The sequence below is a fragment of the Protopterus annectens genome, chromosome 1.part2, assembly GCF_019279795.1.
Source record: "Protopterus annectens isolate FY-2018-M chromosome 1.part2, PAN1.0, whole genome shotgun sequence".
Classification (NCBI taxonomy): Eukaryota; Metazoa; Chordata; order Ceratodontiformes; family Protopteridae; genus Protopterus; species Protopterus annectens.
Window position 1 is genome coordinate 1,015,305,226 of NC_056727.1, and position 27,134 is coordinate 1,015,332,359.

Genomic DNA, 27,134 nt, shown 5'->3' on the forward strand with positions numbered 1-27,134 from the left:
CTAGTTGAGGAGACCTGACATGTCCTCATAAGAATCAGGCACTGGAGATGAGGGCTGAAATGCAACTTTTTTTATAGAAACAAAGGCATAAGACAGTATTAGTAATCACGTACTTACTAGCAAGTACTATTCCAACACAGACACAGCACGCCGTACATAATATATACACATACTGGTTGGTGGCAGCTGAAGTGCTGATGGCAGATGACCTATGCAGCGGTAGAAGGACACAGTATTAATGGAGGACAATATGAGTAACAGCACTGACATGTATGAAACATAGGAAATAGCATACCAATTACACCCTCCCTGTGCCGTGACTGTGGATCTTGTAGTGGAAAAATATAAACAAAGCACAAGATGTGGGTGTGCAACAGTGATGAATGCGGGCAAAGGTGCACAATGGCATAAATCACAGTGACAGGATATGGTAATACTCATGTGACATATGGTGCACATGTTGGCCAGATGTCCCTGTGTATGAAAAACAGCAACATTAATTTCATATAACACAGGTGTACTACACAGTGCAGCAGTCTATGAGCATGGTGGGAAACCACACCTGGTCTTCCCATAGGTGCACCTGCATGGCTCATATCTCCTGAAGATATATCTGTAGTTTAAAATGGCAAGAAAACATCAAAATGTTGGTATACACTACTGGCATGACAAGTGGCTGAGGAAATAACAGGTAAAGTTCACAGTAACAGTATATGGAGACTGTCATGTTTTGGTGCTGTGCATAAGTGGATGGATACGCATAAGTGAATACAGACAATTTTGCACATGTTTCTGGAAGTGTTATGCATGTACTGCAGTTGTACAATAACATACTATTACACTTACTTTGGTTGTTGTCAGCATGTGTGCCCCAATGTGAACAATGCAGTTCTGCTGCTGCCACACAAAAATAGCAGTACATGAATATGCATGCAACAACAATCTGTACTGAGGTACTCTGTATGCAACAATGTTCTGCAAAGTAACATTTGCGGCCTGGCACACCTGCTTCAATTCCAGCACTGGATATAAGTCTTCACCACTTGCTGTATGCAGGGAAGTCAGACATTGTGCCAGCCTGGGGGAATCAAGTGTGGGCCACCACTGGTGGCATCCCTCATCCTCTTATACCAACATATGCTGTTGCCTGCATGAAGGATCATGTCAGAGCACTGCTAGGAACAGTGCTCCTGGAATCCACTGTGACCTCTTACTGCATTGATCACATTGGTAAGGTCAGTCCATGCTTCATTCCTCCAAACTGTAAGGAGTCTACATTCATTCTGGCACAGAGCATCAGTTAAGATTTCATTCTCTTGGTTCATAGGTTCATAGGTGTGTACTATGCTAATGGGCCTGGAGCCTTTACAAGCCTAGCCCAGTACAATTGCCCAGGCACCTTGCTACCTGATGTTAGTTCATGGTGCCCCTATTCAATAGGGCAACTGGAATGATCCCTGGAGCGAACTTTCTGTTACCCATCCACTCATCAAGATTTCTCTTGAAGAGGGACAGCGAGGTGCACTGCTTGACATGAATGGAAAGTTTATTCCAGAGTATGGGAGTCTTTGGGAGATAAACCTGTCCTTCCAGCATGTTCTGTCAATTGTGGTAATGAGGTTGTGATCTCTGGAGTGTGTGGCACTGGAGGATTGGGATTTCTTTAGGTGTAGCATTTTAAGTAGGGCTGGGTCAGACATGGCTTTGTAAGTCAATCAGAGATCACCTCTAAGTAGACAATAAGAGACTGAGAACAGCTTAAGCTTCTTGTCTATCATGTAGGACATGTGTTTAAGGCCTAGGATCTTTTTTGTGAGGTACTTTTGTGACCTCTCCAGCTGTTGTAGGAGTCTGGTCATGTACATGCCAAATGGGGCGTTATATTTGATGACTGGTCTAATGAAGGATGAGTAGAGAGGAATGATGACCTCTTTCTTCCTTGATTCAAAATCTTTGGTTACAAGATGTGCCACATAGAAGGACTTTCTGACCATAGTGGCAATGTGGTTGTTGAAGGTGAGGTGGCTGTCGACCTGGGTGCCCAGATCTCTTATGTCTCTTCAGTGTTCAGTGGGCTCCCATCAATGTGGTAATTCAAGAAACTGAGTTTTTTCCAAAGGGAATGATAATGCATTTTTTGGCATTAAGCTTCAGGCCATGGTTCTAACACCAGTCATTGGTCTCAGGGAGGCCATTTTGTATGATGTCTGCATTACTTGAGGAGTTGACAATGACTCTTAACTTTCAGTCATCAGCGAACGTGGTCAGCCAAAGTCCTTCTGTGTTGGTCTGAACTTCTGAGAATTGTGGTGAAAAATTGTTACACTTAGGTCTGCTTGCCATCTATAAGACAGTTAAATGCACGTGGTTAGATTCATTTGGTGGCCCACATATGGACATGATTATGTCAACGGCATATGTCAATTAACCTTCTCTCCATTTACGTTCAGTACAAAACTATATACAATAGTCCCTGTTCTATATAGTACTGTGGTATATAAAACATATGTGATATGAAAACAATGTCTAAATATGTAACAACATCACAACTTGTAACATCTGTAGAGGTTGGATACAGGACTTGATCCCATTACAGTGGATATCATAACTGTGAAAAAGCCAGCCACAACACTGTTGTGCCCCATAACCAGCCCAACATAAATGCACTTCAGTCATTAATGTATTCATCATAACATATGTGTAAACCAGTAATGTTTTAAATGGCTGTCAGACACAAGTTCATGAGGCACAGCCTACTACTAACATGTACTGTCAACAGATGTTATGAAACACAAGGCTATATATAAAATCAATGGAAAACAAGTCAATATAGTAAAATGAACTATTATATGCTAATAGCTACATATCAAAATAATCAACAGTGAGCAGTCAATACTATCCCATTTCATTTGTATGAGATGAAATTCAATAACTACTAATATATTACTCTTATAAGAAAGTATCTGTACAGTAGCAATTGCTCAACTTACAGAAGCCATCAGAATGCCTCATTATCCGTAAGCATACTACAGACTGTGTAAGGTAACCAAAGATAAACACGGATATGTTTTTATTGGGACATTATTTATAGTGCATGAATTACTAAGCATCAATGGAAATCCATAACATAATCAATGAACATGCAACGTACAGATGCTCTCAGAACATGTCAGTTTCCATAAGTATACCACAAAATGTACAGGGTCACCATCAATATATATGGATGTTGTGGCAGTACCTCCTTAGGTAATGTTTACTGGGATTCTGTGCATTTATTTGTACAAGTGCATATGTGGAATTCCTGCTTGTTAGTGATGCACATGTACCCACCTGTATGCATACAGGTCAATCATACACTCTTCCGGTAAGTCACATACATTTGGTATGGCAGACGACATCAATGTAAGCCTGTACAAATACATTTGCAAGGAGTAATAATAGCACAGGCCAAGTAGAAGAGACATATATCCCACTACAGCAGTACCAGCAGTTGTCACATTACCTTTGAATCTAACTGTAAGTCAGGTATACCTGAAAGTAAGCCCAGCTATGTGCACACAGCTTTTAAGTCTCACTTGCACTATACATAATTAATGAAGTTCATTAACATTCAAGGTTCTGGAATCCCATTTGTACACATCCACATAAATTCTCGAAATTCAGCACACTATCCAATAATTCGGCATAAGGAAAAGGTGCTCCACACAAGTACCCAGTAGGTATCATTAAATGACACTATGTGTAACATGTTCCCATTACCCTCCAATGATCTCATAACACCTTATAAGTGTCACTTTTAAAATGTGAATTTGATACAGCTAGTTACGAAAATAAAATTGCCAAAGATTCCAAAGACAACCACAAAGCATTCTATAACTATGTCAAGAATCTAAATGGCAATGCTCAGATCTGCTCTGAGCTAAAACAGAATGGCATTAAATATACTGATCCAAAGGATATTGCCAATATCCTGGCAGATCGATTCAGTGCCAACTTCACCCCCCTCTCACCCCCTAAATGGCCCATCTCAATACCGGAAGATTGCCAGATTCCAGTAATAACGGCCACACAGGTACAAAACGCACTCTCTAAAGCCAAGAATACAGCATCCATGGGACCAGATGACATCCCGGGCTGTGTACTACATGAACTACACTATGAACTGGCACCTCACCTAAGTGTCATGTTTAATCATAGCCTCACCTCAGGTTTCATGCCCACTGAGTGGCGCAGAGCTACAGTTATCCCAATCCACAAGGGGATCCACCTTGGATCCCGGAAACTACCGTCCCATCAGTCTGACAAGCCTTATCTGCAAGGCCATGGAGCGTATTATCATGGAACTTATAAACAAAGACATTGGCAACCTTCAAACACTGGACCCCACCCAGTTTGGGTTTGTGAAGGGCCGATCGTGTCTCCTGAACCTGATTGACTTCTTTGAATCAGTCTCCAGAGCCATGGACAAGGGTAAGGTGGTCCACACAGCCTATCTAGACCTTGCCAAGGCCTTTGACACCACCCCCCACTCTGGAATCATAGATAAACTTACTAAGTTGGGCATTAATCCCTATGTCACCCAATGGGTTGCTAAATGGCTTACTGATAGAACCCACACTGTAAAAGTAGCCAACTCCAAATCCAGCTCCAGACAAGTGACAAGTGGAGTACCTCAGGGTTCAGTCCTGGGGCCGCTCTTGTTTGGCATCTACTTCTCTGAAGTACAGGTCAACACTAAGAGACTCTGGCTAACAAAGGTTGCACATGACTGCAAACTGGAAGCCATTATTGAATCCCCAAATGATGTGGATACACTACAAAAGGGCCTTACAGAAACAGATGCTTGGTGCCAGAGCCATGGGCTCAAGCTCACTGCCAAGAAATGTATTGTTATCCCCTTTGGGAAAAAACATGTATCCATGAATTACCCTATAGGTGGCAGTACACTAAACACAGAACGTGTGATAAGAGACTTAGGGACACAGGTGGACAGTGGTCTCACCTTCGATAACCACATCGCCACAACAGTCAGGAAATCCTTTTATGTGGCACACCTCATCACGAAGGGCTTTTCATCCAGAAAAAAGGAGGTCATTGTCCCACTGTACTCATCCCTCATTAGACCTATTATAGAATACAATGCCCCATTTGGTATGTACCTCTCAAGACTTCTGCAACAACTGGAAAGGCCTCAGAATTACCTCACTAAAAGAATTACAGGCCTAAAGCAGATGCCCTATGCTGACCACCTTAAAAAACTCCAGCTATACTCTGTCACATATCGTCTACTCAGAGGCGATCTCTGCTTAACATACAAGGCCATGTCAAACCCAGAGCTGTTGGACATGCTACACTTAAAGAAATCCCAATCCCTCAGAGCTACACGCTCCAGGGATCTAAACCTTGTCATCACAATAAACAAAATATGCTGGAGGGATAGGTCCCTGACCCAGAGACTCCCCAGACTCTGGAATAGATTGCCATACATGTCAAGCAGAGTGCCTCTTTGGACCTCTTCAAGAGGAACCTTGACGATTGGATGGGAGAAAGGAAATTCACCCCAGGGATCACGTCAGTCGCCCTGCTAGATAGGGGTCCAGGAAAGTAAATAATGTTGGAAGAAATAGCCAGGGAATTGTTATGGCTAAGCTTGTATAGGCCCTAGGACTGATAGCCTAGTACCAACCTATGAACCTATGAACCTATTTACAGATCAGACCATTGCTACCTGTGAACTGACTGGGACCTCAGTGAGCAATTTTTGGAAGTTTGATAATCTGAAGATCATCATCAACATGGCTACTGTGATGTGGCTTTGGTGTCTGTGCATGATGAATTCAACAGAGGAGGAGACCACCCAGATTCTGACCATCTATGCTGGCATGGAGCATCACATCTGAGTAAGACCATGGGACTTCGCTATGACTGACATCTGGAACTGGATTGCGAGGGAGCAGCAATGTCACACATGCATTTACCAGACTGGAGCGCAAGTTCACCACCATTATGATGACCTTCATCAGAGAGACACTGCGGTTATTTGCTCGGCACTGAGGTGTGGAGACAGCCTGTGGATGCGGACAGTAAGTGTTATAATTTCCAGTGTATCTGCAAATTCCTGTGCGACTCATACATATAGCTGTGACCCATATGCCAGAATTATTCTTTTATAATCATTGCTTAGTAGTTCTGTCATGTAGCTCATCTGCTTAATCAGTAAGGCAAGGTAACTGCTCCCCCCAAATGCAGGTTCAATTCCCATAGTGGTCCTTTCTTTAATATTGCTTTTGATGTATATACTGTTGAATATAAGACCTGTTTGCTTTCTAAGTTATAGAGTAAATAATTTTTAACCTCCAGCATGGCCATGTTTCACTGATGCCTATAGCACCAGGGCCACAGATGACTATGCATGTCTCCATTATTCATAATACACTGAGACCATTGGACAGTATATTTCTGTTTGCATGAATACTGACTCATACAGAAAACATCAGTCAACTCTACTTTAGAAAATGTACAGTATCGTTAAATATCTATTTGTTGAACACATTAGTGTAAGACCACTGCAGGTTGGCATGTCTAGCAGACTGTAAAACTTAAAACTATCTGGCTGTTACATATCTTGAGTGTGTGTGGAACATAAAAAGCCTATAGCATTTAAGTTTCAGATGGGTGTGTATTCCTCCATTATCTGCAGGGATAAAGACACACGCATCTATCAGTAGTTTGTTATGAGGTAAGGCATTAATCCATTGGTTAGCACAACCTGTTAAGCAACACACCACATACATATATTTTGGATAGGTGTGGATTCAAATCCACATAGGGCCTAGCTTATATTTAATTGTTATTTCTTTGTAAACATTTTGAAAATGCTTATATAGATGCCTGCTTATTAATGTTTACAGCTAATTTATGCATGCTTACATTTGTAGCATTTATTTGTCAGATTATTCTGAATATCTCCATTATCTGCATTTTTTTCTGGTAACAGCAGCTGTTGTTAATATAGCTTTATGTGTAAGGCTTTGAACAGAGGGGTACTTCAACTGTACACTTAAAACAAAGCTCTCAACCAATCAGGGACATATCTCAAAATAATCAGATTAATTCAGAAATAATCAGTGACAATCAGAGGCACATTTTCTGTTACTACTATTAACATGTGGCAGTGACAGTATACAGGAATGTGAAAGATTTTAAAATTTCCAAAGGTATACTGTCCACTGTCATAATTTAGTAGGTGCAATGCACAACCTTTCTCTTAGTGTTATTAAGAGGGAGTGAGAGGGACCAATAGACACTCCTGTCTAACCTACATTTTGGTGTACGTGATGATCAAGAAATCTGGTGTATTTGTCTGTTAAGAGAGGATACAGTATGAGTTCTATTAAAATGTCCTAGACTCTTTTTATGAAATATTTCAGTTGTAAGTTTTTTTTATGACCAGTGTGCTGACATGCAGTAAGGCTTGCATGTTTTAGTTTAGAAATGTACATCATATAATGAATGCTGGACTGTAGTTCACCCGTCTTGTCGTGTGGAAGTCCTGATCCTTGTTTTCAATCTTTCCTTGCACTGTCATACCTGTTAGCTGATTAACTGCAGTTACTCCATGCAATCATAGACAAGATGGCTAGCTAGGCAGGTGGTTGTCAGGGTTATAATTTGAACATAACTATGGGTCACAGTTTTTAATCTCAGATCCTCCAATCTGTGTTCAGTAGTCTTCCAGTTTGTAAAGTATTTTGTGTGACACACCAATAAATGAATATGCAGAATATGTAATATTATTCAATGTAACAGGTATAGGACAGGTGCTGCTCACTGTATTTCATTGTTATTTTATACATACCTAGTCTTTGCCATTTATACACGCTTTGCATTTTTTGCATGTGACAAAGACAAAGCAAGAAATCGCGCATTGTGCATCGAGCAGCTGCACAGACTGCAGGAGCAGCAGAGGAAGAGAGGTATGTGTTAGACATTTCCACGTTATTTTACCTAGAATTAATCATACCATTGTTAGAGGAGTGGGTTTGGTTTGCAGCTCCATGCATTCTATTATTAATGGAAGAGTACCCAGCATGCATCTGCAAGATAACTGCAATAGTCATAAATTCCCTGTGCTTATTAGTATAAATTTCATTTAAAACATTTACATGTAGTCATGAACATGGTATGTTTGCTGAGAGTAATATTTTTCCTTTTATGTCACAACCTAGATGACAAACATCTCTGTGTAACTCTGTAGTGGTTTTCATTTGTGCTGTTTCTCATGCAAGTTAGTTTTGTTTTGATTGTGGTTTATATGGTTCTGTGTGATTATTATGGTGCTTTTGTCTGTGATGTTTTCCATGTAAATGAGGTGTGCTTTGATTGCAGTTTGTGCAGCAGGTGGTGGCACGTTTGCAAAGCTGGCTGTGCTGTCAGCAGACTTTGTCTGGGTTGTAATTCGCTTTATCAAGGCTGTCACTTATACTTACAAGAGTGGTGATGCTTTGTTTAGAATATATTTGTATCCTGTGTTTAAGAATTGTTATGCCCATGGCCAGTAATTCTCTTCATTTACATTTACCTGTTACATAATCACTGATCAGCATTACGCTAGTTGTATTTTCCAGTTATATACATAGAAATCACTAAAAGATTTATGTAGGCCAATAATACATTAGCTGACAGACAGTAATGTGTGTATGACACAACTTATGGATTTATATGTCACGTGCTGTTACTATGTACATGATTGCCCAGTTGTTCTAGGATGTTGTATTTCATTCCTACTATTTGATGTTGTTGTTTGTCTGCTAGTGACCATGTTGCATTGTTCATATTATTTGCATATAACATTTATATTTCTCATTGATTTTTAATCTTACTAAATCTTCGTAAAACACATAGGTTATTTGGGGGCTGTTAACATGACTCATTACATGCACAGACACCTGGGTTACAGTTGTAAGTGGTTCACATATTCACACTCAATATAAATGTGAGAGGTACACATGCAACTTAGGAAATAAAAACATCATGAACATTTTTCAATCAATTTGCTATTGTAGTGAGGCATATGTTAAGTATTAACTACTACAGCCTGTAATGGTTATTTTTAGTTTTAAAGTGGTCTAACAGTGTAGTACTTGGTTTGTAAAATAAATTCATACCAGTGTTACATGCTACAGCATCATTGCATGCTTGCTGTCATATATCATTATGTTTGTGTGCTGCCTATGCACGTTTGCCATACATAAAAATGGCTGGTTACCAATTAGTCAGGTAATGGCATATTTCCATAGAGAAGCTGCCTAATGCATACTGTGTCATGCACTGGAGTAATTAGTTTACATTCTGTGATGGATATAGTAGCCCAAACACATGGGGTTTCTATTGATATCATCCATAAATACAGATAATAGGACATTGAGAATGTGTTGCATGCATGACTATCCACCTGCTGCTCTCACTTGTTTTTATTATACACCTTGTACATAATCCTTATAGGCCATATCATCTGAGAAGGAAGTTTTAATGACACCTGCAAAGTATGGTGATATACCTGTGCTCTCATATGCAGAGATCACGTGGAGGCATAGCACTTAATATCCATTTCATTCTTTATGTGCACATCAGTTTGTGTTTCATGACAGACATGTTTTGCACAAGAATGTGTGGACTGATAGAAAAGTGCTTTTTGATGTTATGGTTTGGATTCATCCCTTACATCACATATGGAGGTAGATTTAACTATGGCATATCTTATTATAAAGCATCATACCGAATGTTTTCCACCTGTGCATTGTGTCATAGTGGGTATGTTACGTAGTCATATAGCTGCAGGAGTGCATATTATGTACATTCCTTCTTATGTGTTTCACCTTGACAGAGCATGGAATCCATGGCTGCTCTCCTATTAGGCATTGGAAATGACCACATGCGAGACCACTACCTGCTTACTTGGATTCTGATGATGATGATGATGATGATGACCATGATGGAGATGATGATGACAATAAGGAAGGACTTGGACCTGCATGCGCCTTTATTTCTACTGCATCCTGGAGGAGCCATTGACCACTAAACAGGTAGATAATTTTTGGGACCAGATCAGGGAGGTGGTGAATGATGCCTTTCAGGCACAGATGAGGCACCTGATGAGTATTTTCTTCCAAGACATGGCATGAGTCATGCAAGACTCATTCAGGGAAACAGCCCACAAGATAATTTGTGATGTTCAGCCCCATAATGTCAGACTGTTAGGACAGTAAGTATTGTCTGTGTGATCAACTTATGTATTGCTGCCACCATGGTGTTTTCCATAAAACCATTTGTACTGTATAGGTACACTTCTACATGCATAGCATATTGCTGCCATGCTTATGTGATACATATTCACATGCCATTTTGCATTATGTTACAGCTGGAGTATTACAGGACAGACACTGCCACATCAGACATGCAGTAATCATGCTGATGTCCATGAAATGCTGCACTCGATGCACCCATTGCTCAATGTGGGCAGGTGTGGCAGTCCTTACATCTGAGTTTATATGTGCATTCTTGTTCATGCAATGCAGCATATTGTTGTTATGCCCAGTATACTATAACCTTATATGTCACACATAAATTTTGCAGTAAACTTGCTGCTACTGATGAAAGGGTTCCAGTGTATACTTGTGTGGGATTGACAGCAAGTTGCAAACATTTTCCCTGGTAGTTCACATATAACACAGAGAGATGCGTATGCCTTGTGTGTTGCCATGTCATGTCTGTTCACCAACAGGGCAAGTCCTTGCCCCTGTGCTTTCTAGAAAACTGGTGGGTCATGCTGTCACACTGGCATACTGGCTTTGTTTGTGGCATGTATTGGCCATGATAGTAATATATTGGTAATTATATTAGTAATATAGGTTCATAGGTTGGTACTAGGCTATCAGCCCTAGGGTCTATACAAGCCTAGCCATAACAATTCCCTGACTATTTCTTCCCACGATATTTACTTCCCTGGACCCCTGTCTAGCAGGGCGACTGATGTGATCCCCGGGGTGAATTTCCTGTCTCCCATCCAATCGTCAATGTTCTTTATGAAGACGGCCAAAGAGATGCTCTGCTTGACATGTATGGGCAGTCTATTCCAGAGTCTGGGGAGTCTCTGGGTCAGGAACCTATCCCTCCAGCATGTTTTGTCCATTGTGATGACAAAGGTTAGACCCCTAGAGTGTGTGGCTCTGGGGGATTGGGATTTCTTTAAGTGTAGCATGTCCAACATCTCTGGGTTTGACATGGCCTTGCATGTTAAGCAGAGATCACCTCTGAGTAGACGATATGTGACAGAGTATAGCTGGAGTTATTTTAGATGGTCAGCATAGGCATCTGCTTTAGGCCTGTGATTCTTTTAATGAGATATTTCTGTGGCCTTTCCAGTTGTTGCAGATGTTGTGACATGTACATACCAAACGGGGCATTGTATTCTATAATGTGTCTAATGAGGGATGAGTACAGTGGGACAATGACCTCCTTTTTTCTGGATGAAAAGTCCTTAGTGATGAGGTGTGCCACATAGAAGGATTTCATGACTGTTTTGGCAATGTGGTTATCGGAGGTGAGACCACTGTCCACCTGTGTCTCTAAGTCTCTTTTCCCACTTTCGGTGTTTAGTGTACTGCTACCTATGTGGTAATTCATGGGTACATGGTTTTTCCCAAAGGGGATAACTGTACATTCCTTGGCATTGAGCTTGAGTCCATGGCTGTAGCACCAAGCATCTGTTTCTGTAAGGCCCTTTTGTAAAATATCCACATCATTTGGGGATTCAGTAATGGCTCACAGTTTGCAGTCATCTGCAAACTTTGTTAGCCAGAGTCCCTCAGTGGTGGCCTGTACTTCAGTGAAGTAGATGCCAAACAAGAGCGGTCCCAGGACTGAACCCTGAGGTACACCACTTGTCACTTGTCTGGAGCTGGGTTTGGAGTCGGCTACTTTTGCAGTGTGTTTTCTGCCAGTAAGCCAGTTGTCAACCCGAGTGACATAGGGATTAATGCCCAGCTTAGTAAGTTTATCTATGATTCCAGAGTGGGGGATGGCGTTGAAGGCCTTGACGAGGTCCAGATAGGCTGTGTTGACCACCTTACCCTCATTCACTTCTCTGGAGACTGATTTGAACAAATCAATCAGGTTCCGGAGACAAGATCGGCCCTTCACGAACTCAAACTGGGTGGGGTCCAGTGTTTGAAGGTTGCCAATGTCTTTGTTTATAAGTTCCATGATAATACATTCCATGGCTTTGCAGATCAGGCTCGTCAGACTGATGCGGCGGTAGTTCCTAGGATCCAAGGTGGATCCCCCCTTGTATAGTGGGATAACTATAGCTGTGTGCCACTCAGTGGGCATGAAGCCTGAGGTGAGGCTATGATTAAACATGACACTTAGGTGAGGTGCCAGTTCATTTTGTAGTTCATGTAGTACCCAGCCCGGGATGTTGTCTGGTCCCATGGGTACTGTATTCTTAGCTTTGGAGAGTGTGTTTTTTACCTGTGTGGCAGTTATTACCAGAATTTGGCAATCTTTCAGTATTGAGATGGGCCCTTTAGGGGGTGAGGGGGGGTGAAGTTGGTACTGAATTGATCTGCCAGGATATTAGCAATATCCTTGGGATCAGTATATTTAATGCCATTCTGTTGTAGCTCAGAGCAGATCTGAGCATTGCCATTTAGATTCTTGACATAGCTATAGAATGCCTCGTGGTTGTCTTTGGAATCTTTGGCAATTTTGTTTTCGTAACCAGATCTGGAGGATTTTATGAGGGATCTCAGCTTCTTACTGAGGCTGGTAAGGGAGTTTTTTGCATCCTGGGATTTTCCTCTTTTCTGCAACAGTTTCTTCCTTTTGTTGTAAAGTTTGTTTATGGCAGGGGGACCACCAGATTGACTTCCTTTTTTGGAGGAGAGCATCTTGGTTCTATTTGGGATGGCACGCTTCATGCATGAGTGGATGTACTCATACAGTGCCTTAGTGTAGGATTCAGCAGTCGAACTTTCAGTTCCTGTCTGTATGATTGTCATGAGGTTTGTCACTTCTTTCTTTTGAGTAGCATGAAGTTGGCTTTGGAGAAGATTTTTTATGGAGGTTTCCTTACTGGACGTTGGGGAAGGGAAGTCAAGGGTAATTAGCTTATGGTCAGACCTGACCAACAAGGGGGTGGCCATAGGTGTGGAGCATCGATTTCCCATGTTGGTAATAACCAGGTCTAGGAAATTGGAGCCCCTGGTGGGACTATGGATTAGTTGATCCAGGGCATTGGAATTTATGAATTCTAAGAACCATTGGACAAAGGTGTTGGTACACGAGTAGTTTTCCCAGTTAATGGCAGGGTAGTTGAAATCACCCAGTATTAAGATGTTTAGTTGTATCTTAATATTTTCCAGTATGTTTAGAAAGGTCTAGTGAAAATTTTGGGGCATGGTGGGTGATCTGTAGCAAGCTGCAATTTGGATTGCAGTCTTACCTAGTGTTAGTTGCACCTGGAGAATTTCAGATGCATTGTGTTGGGCAACTAGCCTGGTGGTGTGAATATCCTTGGTGAATATGGACACTCCTCCACCTTTAATGTTTTTGTCCTGGTTTAGTGGCTGAAAAGTGTGGTAAGAGTTGTAGCCTGGTATTGCAGAAGTGCTTTCTCGAGCCTTGAACCAGGTCTCAGTTACTGCACAGATATCGATGTTCTCCATTTTTAGGAGTGCCTCGAGAGAGTGAATTCTGAGGTTTAGAATTCTAGCATTGAGTAGCATTACCTTCAGATTTTGCATGCTTGTACCTGTTGCAGTGGTGATTTTGTCCTTTGAACTTTGCCTAAAAAGGCACTGTAAGGGTGGCAGGAGCCTTAGCCAGTAACCTGAATCCCACGGGTGACAGGTGCAGACCATCTCTGGCTAAGCATCGTGGTCTGTCGATCATGTCTTCCCAGGCAGACACATACTGAATCCTCTTTAAATGACACCAGAAGCTTAGCCAATTCTTAAAGTCAATCATTTTGTCCTTATAATGTGATATCATTCTGGGTGAAGGCAGGATGCTACTCAGGGCTAGGGTCATACTTGCCTGAGCCACATGATCCAAGAGCTATTCCATGACTCTTTTCATGTAGTCCAGGGAGGTATGTCTCAAGTCATTCACTCCAACATGGACAATGACAGAGTCATATTTGTACTTGTGGAGTGACTTGAGTGCATGCTTTATGTGACAGATCCTGGCACCCAATAGGCAGTTGACTGTAATTTTCTCCTTGTTCAGCCTGGTGAGTGGGACATCAGTGTGCCTGACTATAGAGTCACCTATGACTAAAGTGTTGGGTACGTTGTCTTGCCTTAGGGGCTGTTGTTGGGTGGCACACTGGTGTTGCGAGCTATGTGACACTTTGGTTGTGATTGGTGTTTGTTTACGTTTCAGCTTTGGAGATCCTTGTTGCTTGGGCAGGTTACTGTTAAGGGCCTCCACATATAAGGGTTTAGTGTTGCTATGTGTGGGTGTTGGTGGTGTGAGTTTAGAAGGGCTATGTTTTGCTTGAGGTGTAGTGTGGGTGCTAACCTTCTCCTCTTGACTGTCTGGCACAATCTTGGGTGGAGAGAGCTTTGCTTCTAGTTTGGCTATGTAAATGCATCTCTCGCAGGTTGTAGTGTTGGGTGGTAGGAGGAAAGGGAACCTTGTTGGCTAGGCTTATTTAGGCCCTTGGGCTGATAGCCTAATGCCTACCTATGAACCTTTGAACCTATTGCATCATCTAAGTGTGGCTGGTAAATGTGGGCAGTCCTCTTTAACTTAATGTATCGATCCCACTGTACCATTTGTGTCTGCATCATGGAATTGCTGCTTTATATACAATATTCCAGTATGCCTTTGTTTGGCTTCTGTTATATTTCCACATGCATTGCTTATTCACATATATGGCCATATTTCTTCAGCTGGTGTACATATGTGCTGATTTATGTACATGTCTCTGCACATATTCTGATCAATGCAGAAACCCCATTGCACTTTGGAATTGTGAACCTTTATTTAATCCATGCTCATGTGCTGTACTGTTATTCACAGGAATGTCCTTTGCTCAGTCATAACATTGTTCAGTGGTATATATTACCACAGGTGTTCTTTCCACATTTTGTTGAACATTGGCATGACAGTATATATGTGTATGTTATACTGATGCTTAGCTTATATACTTATTCCTCGTTGTTTGATGATTGTACATTCCTGTATCTATGTGATTTGTATATGGCCATATTTAGTGCCATCAGCAATGCAGTACTCCCATGTGACATACATTTCCCGTTTGCTTCAATGTATCTTAGGTGGACTTCAACACCACCCTATATGGACTACACATGTGTTCGCAATGTGCCCCTTTACATGGTATTGTCCTGTTTTACTGTTTACCTACTTTGATTTGCTGGCATGTCCTCCTTGACGTGGGCTGTGTTATCCCTCTCCCTTTCTGATTAGTAAGTTTGGCATATATCTTGCACATATGCACAGTATACGTTAACCTTCCTTTGCATTATCATTCATTATCATATAGTTGCATTGTTACAATGCTATCTTGTGCAACCCTTTGGCCATTATATGCATGCAGAACATATGTACACAAGTTGCTGGTTATTGCTTGCATTATATCATTGTTTCTGTTATACTTGGTGTTACATATTATCCATAGTAATCTTTTGTGCTTTAACAACATGACATTCCTTATATAGTATTTAATCACAAATGTACTAACATTTATTATTCCATGTCATTGTTGTGTGTATGTATATTGACATAGTTTTCTGATAGGTTCCTTTTAGACCAATAAAGGTTACACATATATGTCAGCACCTCTATGTTGCCTCTGACATAGCATATGTCTGTTTGAGTTGTGTATATCTACATGTGTAAGGAGTGGCCACTTTGTTGGTTTGCTATAGTACTGCTGTTTGGCATATTGTATGGTTGTTTGCTTTCACTCAACCTGGTCAGAGGTTGTATTCTGTCCTCCTCTGAACTTCTCCAACATTTCAATGGCTGCATTTCCTTGTCTGTGCTGTTGCTTGGCTTACACTTGCACTGCTGATACAATACTTGGGTATTGGATTCAGAATGTGATGTGTACTGTGATCCCTATTTCTTCCAATATACCACATACCTGCCTTTAGTCATACAAATTTAGGCATGGCTGTCATACAGTTTGCAACATGGCATAATGGCTTAGTACATATGTACTTTTGTATTTCTGCATTTCAGCATGGCTGGTTTACAACCTTACCCTGTTTTCAGATTTTTATTGCCCATGTTATAGAGTGTGCTGTCTCTACCTTATCTTTCCTTTATGTTTATTTCTGACCTTTGCTTGTGATGTCTTGAAATATTTGTTACACACACACACACACACACACATATATATATATATATATATATATATGCTATTTTGCCCTTCTTTTCCACTTTAGCTACATGTTCCTTTCCTTCTGTTCTCCAAAAATATAAAAAAGAAGGTTATTCCCACCAGAAAGAAGCCTATGCCTATCTGACTGCCCCTCAGATTTTCCTATTCCAACAGACCTCTTGTGTGTCCTTCTTATTCACTCACACTGCATATCTGCTTGTCTTATCTCCCTTTTTCCTTCGTCGTGTGCATTACTTGTGTTCCCCATACATGTCCAGTACCCACTGCATCCACAGGTGACATAACCTAATTCCCTCCTCACCTGCATCACTTCTACTTTGATACCATGTTTTCAGCTGCTGCTTAAATCTCATATTTGCTACTAAAATTAATTCACATTTGATTTTCTACTCTGATAATATATTTTACATATATCAGTTGTCTGTGGGATTATCTACCTTCTGTGATTAGTCTGTTTGTGAATTTGCTCTATTTTCTTTTTTTTTTTTGTGAATCTCTTCACCTGGCATGTGCTTGCAAATGGTCTATAGTATCAGTGTACTACCCCAGTAAACAAACCAAAATAAATAAATAAATAAATAAATAAATACATAAATTGTTAGCTACTATTAGCCTCGGTGAAGTGGCCATGATTGTCCTTCACATTTATATTTTTTTTTTTATTAGAAATGTTACAGATTCCATCAGATTCCACATCTGTTGAATGCATTTTATTAGTACATGCCTTATGGAGACATCCGTACTTGTTTGTGGGGCTATTGGATGGATTGCTGTAGATATGTATTCCTTTAAATGTCCCACCTCTTGCATTGGCCTTGTATAATTTTTGTAGCTTTGGTACTGCACATCATGATTTAAAAGAAACTTTTCATAAATTATGGATTGGCTATGATAACTAGATAGTGCCGCAGTACTCCTGACCTCTTCTGTTTTGCACAAAGATATTTTAAGTTCACTGAGGCATATTTAAATACTACAGGCTTATCTGCAACTTTTGTGCAGATGTCAGTGAAATACATTGGATTCTATGAATGTTATGGAATCCATCCCTCTTTCTACCTGTATTTCGCTCATGTGCAAATCATAGACATTACCGCATTAATGTCAACCTTCAGTTTTATTCCTGACATATACTTGAACTCTTCCAGACATGCAATAGTGTATGCTGATACTCTGGGGCAATACAAACTGTTTCTGAATTACATAAGGCTCTTGCAAATGTTTTCTACTGCAAATCAGGTTTATGCAGTTGAGGACAGTATGTATGTGTACCACAAGAAGTCTTTTATTTTTTGACTCTTACATCTGTCTTTTCATTTATGCACCTCAATTACCTCATGAAACTATACTTCAATACAAATTTGTATTTCCTTTATTGCGAATCAATCCTACCAAAAATATAATTTTCATAGTATTCTTTTTGACCTGCTTTTTCTGTATTAAATGTTTTTCTGTTTCCTCTTCTCTAAATGTATTCCCGTGCTTTCTGCTTTTTCTATTTTTTATTATAAGTAGGTCACATGTTTATTTTATCCTCTGTTTATTTTGTATACTTTTTGGAGCTTTCCTTCCCAGGTCTTTGCTGCAACTGGGCTAGTGTCCAGAATGACTATCCCAGCAAATAAATAGACAAAGAGAATGAGCAGTAAATGCATGCATACAAACATATAGACAGAATTTGATTCAGATTCAGAAACCAAGGACTATGGAAGCAAAAGTCTAAATCAGATCTGCCCAGCTTAACATTTTTTTCACATGGTATTTACATGCTTTTTTCCAAACTTCAAAAGCATTTTTTAAATACCTGTCCTCATGTACTGTATTCTGAAATTAGAATTTAAACCCCGGGATTCATGAAGCTCGGCACAAGGACAGCGTTAGCCTTGCGCCGACCATGCGGCATAGAGATGGCACAGCAGCACCACATGCATATTAATGAAGGCACACTGCCACAACATCCACATGCATAGGAAACGTGCATGAGTGCAGGGGGCATGTCTAAGCGCTGCACGGAGGCGTGAACATGTCGGCTGCATATGCTCAACCTAAAATGCTGACTAGTACAGCCTGCCTCTAATAATAATCACTCCTGTCAGTGTCCGTGGATACTGAAATGTATGCAAAGCATACAAGACAGTTTTGCAAACACCAAAATAAAAAGTAAACACAAAGGCATGTAGCTGAATATTGAGTCCCCGTCCCTCGAACAAATGACATGTAAAACCTCGTGCCCGTATTCCATTGTAGTGTTGATAGTTATACCAAGTGGAAGCGAAACGCAGCATGTTAGCATGCTGCTGCCCTTTGCTAAGCCTAGCCCAATGATTAGGGTTACCACCTGTCCCACATTGTGAGGGACAGTCCCCCTCTGGGCAGTTGTGTCCATACCAAAACCATTATAAATGTTAAATGTCCTGCGATTGTAGGACATAATTATGTCCCATATTTTATGTAATAGTTCGATAAAATAGTTAATTCTGTATCTAAACTACCTAAATGTTACAAGAAACAGAATAAGCAAATAAACTGCTAAAAGAATAAGCTGTCACGTAGGCATAAAAGTAAAGTACTCTCCTTTGTACTGACCTTGGGCATGTGTCAGCCAGTAAAATCTGATTTGTGTGTCCCGAAGATGTCCCACTTTGGCCATCTGAAAAGGTGGCAACCCTACCAATGGTGAGAGCATTCACACAATATCAGCCCATTTGCAGTCCAGGTTGTCCCTGTCTGGATGGCCCAAAGATGTATGGGTATTACCTGGGTCTACCTACCATGTCATGAAAGATAGGTATTTGCGCGTACCTATTTGTGTGAAGTACAGCATGTGGAAGATCAAATATGCCAGGGTTGTCCTCACAATCATATTGGTACCAGAGATATGTAGAGCATGCAATGTGTTCTGTTGTCTGTGCCATGGACCATCAACCAGAGAAGGGATGGATGGTGTGTGTGGAATATGGGGGTGGGGGTGACAGTAATGTAATAATTTGTCAAGGGGGGACTGGATCAGATGGTCAGTAGGTGAACTGGAGGTGTACGAGGGAGCAGTCGGTGAATCAGAAAGGAAAACAAAGAACAAACATTCACATCCACAATACAACCTAACAGGCCATACTGCAGAACACAATCCCACAAACATATGAACATTAAAATGTGTGATAGACATGTACAGAAACATTACCAGCTCACACCCACATAATGGTCTGGCCTGAACTGAGCCATCCAACCCCAACACACCTGGATACATAATTGAATACCTATCATCCCCTCCACAGCACACAACCCCCCCCCCCTTGCTGAACGTCCACCAAAACTACCCATACATGGGCTGCTAACTTCGCGCAGCCATATCTGCACATAGTGACCCCTACCCACATCTAGTAGGAAGTTGCACCCTAGGTATCCCATGCATGCATAACCCTACCACATTTTCGAATAGCCAGCTAAATGGGGTCCGTCATTTACAATTTTTGGACATCCCTCATGGGATAAGTGTCTGTTCTCAAGATTAGACTTTGTGGCATAACACGATGTCCACCCCCGTTGACATTCGGGCACTAGGTCTACCACCTGTCCCACTTTGCGAGGGGCAGTCCCTCTTTGGCCAGTTGTGTCCTGCATAAAAATTGGAAAAATGGCAAATGTCCTGAGATATTAGGACAAACATACTTCCTATATTTAATGTAATAGTTGCATAAAACAGTTATTCTGTTTCTGAAACACCTAAATGTTATAAGAAACAGAATAAGCAACTAAAGTGCTACTAGAATAAACATTTATGTAGGCAAAACAGTGAAGTTCTGTCCTATGTACTGGCTGTGGTATGTTTTGCCTTGCAAACTCTGACATTTGTACAAAACATGTCCCACTGTGGGCATTTGAAAAGGTGGCAACCCTATCGGGCACAATTCAAATTAGCAGTACCTGACCACAACCCTGCTCAGCCTCCACTCGGTCCTGCAGATCCTACAATCCAGCATTAAACACCTGACCATGATGCATGTCTCCCCACGTGCATTATCGGAATGTTCCCATGAAGCTTTCCCATCTGGCAGTCAGAAATAGGGTGATTACGGTGCCTCAAAGCATGTGCAGGTATGTGTGACGGTAACTGCCGGTCATTCAACAGTATGCATGTGAATGTACAGATATATATATATATATATATATATATATATATATATATATATATATATATATATATATATATATATATATATATCCTTGAAGAATGAACATGGACACAATAAAGCAGTCCTAACAAATGTGAAGGGAAACAGCAGCAGAACCCCCCGTAGTATTTAGTGCTGTCATATCAAGCCGCCCAGAAGTGTGCAAACCTCCTGCATCCCCAACTACAGGTAGGATGGTAACAGTGAAAGTAACTGTGTGCACATGCCAATTCTGACTTTCAAACAGGTACAGGGCAGTCTCAGTCACCATTCAGACAAACCGAACTAGAAAAATTAATGAGCACCCTGACCATTATATGAACGTATGTCCCAGGACTATATGCTTGGGATGTCTGAATATACTTGGAGTGAGTCAACATGTAGGACAGGCCCAGAGAGTAGGAAATGGTGCATGTGTAGTGGTGTGGTTTTCCTAACTGGAGAATGGATGCCTGTTGTGTCAGTGATGTGTTGAGGCATGTGTACGGATAACTATGAACTATGGGTACACATATAAATGCAGCAGCATACGAATAGTGTAGTGGTTAGAGCATCCGTTTAATGAACAGGCATTCATGGTTCAAGTTCGACTATAGCACATATCATTTTCCATGTGGAATGAATGTCGTCCTGCTGTAAAAACAAAATAATAACATGTAAAAGTGAACTTGAGTATCACATGGGACTTTTTACCAGATCATTTCAATCAAAGGCGTACTGTCATAATGAATAAGGCACAAGTAAGCACAAATAAGCGGCAGTAAACATACATAACAAACAGTAAGCATATGCAACTGCACTTGCTCGGGTGTAAGCAGTGCCCAGCATAGGAAATGTATATGAGTATGTACAAATATAATATAATATATACATATATATATATATATATATATATATATATAATATAATATAATATATATATATATATATATATATATATATACACATACACACACATATGATTTATATATATATATATATATATATATATATATTATATATATATATATATATATATATATATAAAACGAATGAACGTCGTAACAATAAAGCATAAACCAGGGATGAGAAGGGAATCAACAGCAATTACAGTATCATAGAGTGCTGTCAGTGTATGCCATATCACGCTGGCCAAGAGTGAGAAAAGCACTGCTACACACACCACAGGCAGGATATTACCAGTGAGAGTAACATAGTTGAATTGCTCAGTCTACTTTACACACAGACAGAGGATAGTCCCAGCTGGAACTACCCAAAAATTAATAAGAGCGTTTAGTCCTCCGACCATTACATAAGCAAGGGCAGGTATGTTCAAAGACTAAATGGTGGGAGAGCCTGGGAATACACGAGGCGGGACAACATATGTGTAGGGCCCCTAACACTCTGGAGAGGGCAATGTTTGGAGGTGTGTCATGGCTGTGATAGCAAGTGCATATTGGAAGTTACACATGTAAGTTGAACACAGGTGGGGTGGAGGAACTATGGTTCATAGGTTCATAGGTTCATAGGTTCATACAAGCCTAGCCCATAGTTTTGTGGCTTACGCCACCCCTTTAGTATGGGGAACTATACCCATTATTTTGCTGTGCCTCTGTTGAGCAGTGACACTGAGGTAATCCCTGGGGTATATCTGCGATCTCCCATCCATTGGTCAAGATTTTTCTTGAACAAGGCCAGCGAGGTGCTCTGCCACACATATACTGGGATTTTATTCCACAGCATAGGGAGTCTTTGGGTGATGAATCTATCCCTCCAGCACGTCCTATTAATAGCCGTGTCGAGGTTTAAGTCTCCGCCTTGTGGCTCTGACGGATCTAGATTTTTTGAGGTGAAGCATATTCATCAAATCTGGGTTTGACATGGCCTTGTATGTTAGGCAAAGGTCACCTCTGAGCAAGCGTGTTTACTGAATAGAGCTGGAGTTCTTTCAGTCGGGCAGCATAGGACAGATGTTTGAGACCCTTTATCCTTTTGGTGAGGAACTTTGTGGCCTCTCCAGCTGCTGCAAGTGTCGGGTCAGATACATTCGAATGGGGCATTGTACTCAATCATTGGTCTGATGAGTGATGAGTATAGGGAGACTATGACCTCCCTTGATCTAGATGAGAATCCCTTCATGATAAGGTGGGCAATGTAGAAGGCCTTCCTAACTACTTTAGCTACATGGGTGTCGAATGACAGACTACTATCAACCTGGGTCCCCAGGTCCCTGATAACTTCTTCTGTGCTCAGTGGATTGCCACCTATTTGGTAGCTAGGGTAACCTTGTTTTTCCGAAGGGTATGACTATGCATTTTTGGCATTTAACTTTAGGCCATGGCTCTGGCACCAGTTATCCGTTTCTGTGAGACCCTTCTGAAGGATATCTGTGTCAGATGTGTTTTCTACTATGGTGCCCAGTTTGCAGTCATCTGCAAACTTTGTCAGCCATAACCCTCCTGTTTTTGCTTGTACTGAAAAGTAGATGCCAAACAAGAGTGGGCCCAGGACTGAGCCCTGTGGTACACCACTTGTGACAGGCTTTGAGTCTGACATGGCGCCAGCAACTCTGACCCTGTGGGTTCTGTCACTCAGCCAGTTTGCAACCCATCTTGTGATGTATGGGTTAACATTTAAGCTGATGAGCTTTTCAATGATACCCGAGTGGGGTATTGTATCAAGGCCTTCGCCAGATCGAGGTAGGCTGTATGGACTGCCTTTCCTCATCAATGGCTTTGGTGACTGTTTCAAAAGTCAACCAAGTTTAGAAGGCATGATCTGCCTTTGACAAAGCCAAACTGGGATGGATCCAAAGTCTGCAAATTCTATGTCTTTATTTATGAGGTCCATTATGATCCTCTCCATGGCTTTGCAGATAAGGCTTGTCAAGCTAATGGGCCGGTAATTTCCAGGGTCGGTGGAGGCACCGCCTTTGTGAAGTGGGACCACAGTTGCAGTGCGCCACCCCCTGGCACGTATCCAGAGGTAAGACTATGATTAAACAGCTGTCCTAGCTGTGGGTTTAATTCCTCGTTGAGTTCGTGGAGCACACAGCCGGGGACACCATCAGGTCCCATGGATGCTGTGTTTTTTGCTTTGGAGAGAGCAGTTCTCACTTGGGCGTTGGAGATGTTTGGGGGGCTGAAATCGCTTGGTATAGATATCTCTCCTTTTGGGGGGGAGGGGGGGGGTTTGCACTGAACCTGTCAGCCAGTATGTTGGCAATGTCTGTAGGATCAGTAATCTTCACATCATTTTGAACTAGTTCTGAGCATATCTGGGAGGTTTCTAACATAGCTAAAGAAGGCCTTATGATTGTCTTTTGAGTCTTTATGAAATTATGGATCCAGGCGTGCCAGGGTTGGATGGCCTGGTTCTAACTGGACCACACCGTGGAGGTTAGTGAGTTTGTAATAGGTATATATGCATACACACATGCAGACATCAATATGTAGAAGTACATTCTCTGTAACACATGCATTCCATTTGTAGACATAAATAATAGGAATGTGCACATACAAAGATCGACAGTAGATGGAATAATAGGCTGTGCAGAAGAGGGACGGGACAAAACTGCTACAACGCAGAGCCATGTACACTGTCCTAAGTCAGTGCTGTGCTGACGATAATCAAATGTGAGGACCTCCCCTCACATGGAATCATTCCTGTGATCTGCCCGCTACGGCAACGCCAATTACTAAACCGGTCTAATTGTAAAGGAAATACGCTGAACACATACATAAATAGGCACCCAATTATATAAATATATATATATATATATATATATATATATATATATATATATATATATATATATATATATATATATAGATATATACATATACGGTTGCATTCATACATATACGTACATATATATATATATATATATATATATATATATATATATATATATATATATATATATATATATATATATATATATACACACATATACGTGCATATATAAATACATAAATGCATATATATATATATCTCTGTGTGTGTGTGTGTGTGTGTGTGTGTGTGTGTGTGTGTGTGTGCGCGTAGATATACAGAGATATACAGCAATGATGGGAAAAAAAACACAGGGATGACATATGTCCACAGGCTATGGTAATGGAAGTGAGGAGCCCAGGCAACACACATGACACACGCAGCATGCCCTTCCACCCCCCCCTACAGCTGGGCATGGGAACTATACACACAATCAATGTAAAGTGTCCACTGCTCCCCAAACCACAGGCAGGATACAACCGGGGGGGACACAGTGCACCCCATGGATACTAATCATGGAACACATACTGGAGCGTCCCTTGCGGGACACTCCAAAAATTGGCAAAACAATACATATGAGATAGATCGGCCATCTTGTCTGCGGTGTATACAGACTTGGAATACAAGGGTGGGTAACTCTGTTGACCCATTGACTGAGACAATTGTATGAAATGGGTCCCGTGAAGTGGAGAGTGGGCAGCATGTAGTGGTGTGTCCAGAACCAACCAGGTCCCAGAGTAAGGATGGGTGCTGTCGAGGAGGCGAGGGTGGGGGAACTATGAGTATCTACTTATGGGTCTAGGTGTGCAGGTGTTGGCTGATGCTGGCCAATATGGACAGCCCTAGGGATGCAAGCAAATGTGTTAATTGGGCAGAGGCATCACCCAATGAGCAGCCACATCCACTGTGAGACCCACTAAAGCAAAGTGTAATCTATACGGCAAGGAACGGAGTAACCAGGTGTAGACCTATATATGTAGAGCTATCTGTGTGTATATCCACTAATAGCAAGATAGAGATATGCTTCTCCCTCACCGTAGTACGAATGTATACATACAGAGAATGAATACAGATACATACCCACATATGAATATATACATATGCAGACAACCATAAACCCATATGTTGTTAGATTATATATATATCTATATATATATATATATATATATATATATATATATATATATATATATATATATATATATTTATGTACAGCAAGATATGAATATACACATTGGCATACATATGCAGATATATCTGTATATATTAATGTAAATATATATATATATATATATATATATATATATATATATATATATATATATATAGATATATATATATATATATATATAGATATATAGGTATATATATAGATCTATAGATATATATATATGTTACAGTAAATGTACACATGTATATAGCTAGGATATGATACAGCAGTTATGGGTAACATATGTTCACAGGCCAGGCACAAGTTGGTGGGAGGTCCAATAAACAAACATGTAACAAATAGCATCACCCCTCACCCCTACCCCCCCAGCTATTCTGTAGAGACATACAGACAAACAATAAAGGTAAATACACCACTGCTTCCCAGACTACCGGCAGGAAACTACCTGTGGGAGTGATCTGCAAGATCTACACTTGAAACATAGACATCTATGTCCCTTGTGGGACACCAAAAATTAATGACCGGAGCCAGGCCCTGTAATGATTTCTCCGGCCAGGCTGTAGATGTACATGGACCAGTAGGTCGTGCAAGCCTGATAACACATGGATCGACACAACGTATGACATGTGTCCCGACACGAGGTGAGTGGGCATTGTGTAGTGGTGTGTTTATACCCCACCTGTGCTCATATTAAGGAAGAGTGCTGTAGAGTAGTGGCAGGTAGGGAAACTATGGGTATGCGATTATGGGCTTAGGCATGCAAGTGTTGGCTGGCAGAGCCATATTAAGGCCGCCCCATGAATGTAAGTAATATTCTGATGTGGGTATAGCAGACACCCATACCTCCCATACCCTAACAGCACATCCACTGGATAGTCCGTAAACCATTGGGGGAACACATAGGGACCATACCAGAGAACTGTCCCCGATTACCAGGGACGTCTGTGATTGTGACTCAAAATCTAACTCTATCCCACCTAAACCCTTCTAAAACTAGTGATATCAGGAGGAAAAGTGGTGGAATACACGTAATGAATAATGACAACATTTAAGAGTCATAAACAGCATATACCTCAGACAATGTGTATGACTACATATGGTCTGGGTCTGTCAATGTGTCAGGTTAATAGCACCAAACTTCTAAATGTGTCCCTGATGTTGTTATGCAGTGTCCCTGATTCAGTGTTCATTCTTCCCCATTCGTGTGAGAGTTCTGATAGTGGCAGAAAGTGCGTATTCTGCTGACTACCTTATAAAGATGATAGAATAGGTTAGGGTTACCACCTGTCCACCTTTGCAAGGGACAGTCCCCTTTCGGCAGATGTGTCCTGCAAAATAATTGAAAATATGGCAAATGTCCTCAGATTTTAGGACAAAGATTTCCTATATTGTCTGTAGTAGTTGCATAAAACAATTATATTGTATCTGAAACACCTAAATATTATAAGAAACAGAATAAGCAACTATAATGCTACAAGAATAAGCTTTTATTTAGGCAAAACAGTGAAGTTCTTTCCTTTGTACTGTCTGTGGGTATGTTTTGCCCTGCAAAATTGGACGTTTCTACATAAAAATCCCACCTTGGGCAATTGAAAAGGTGGCA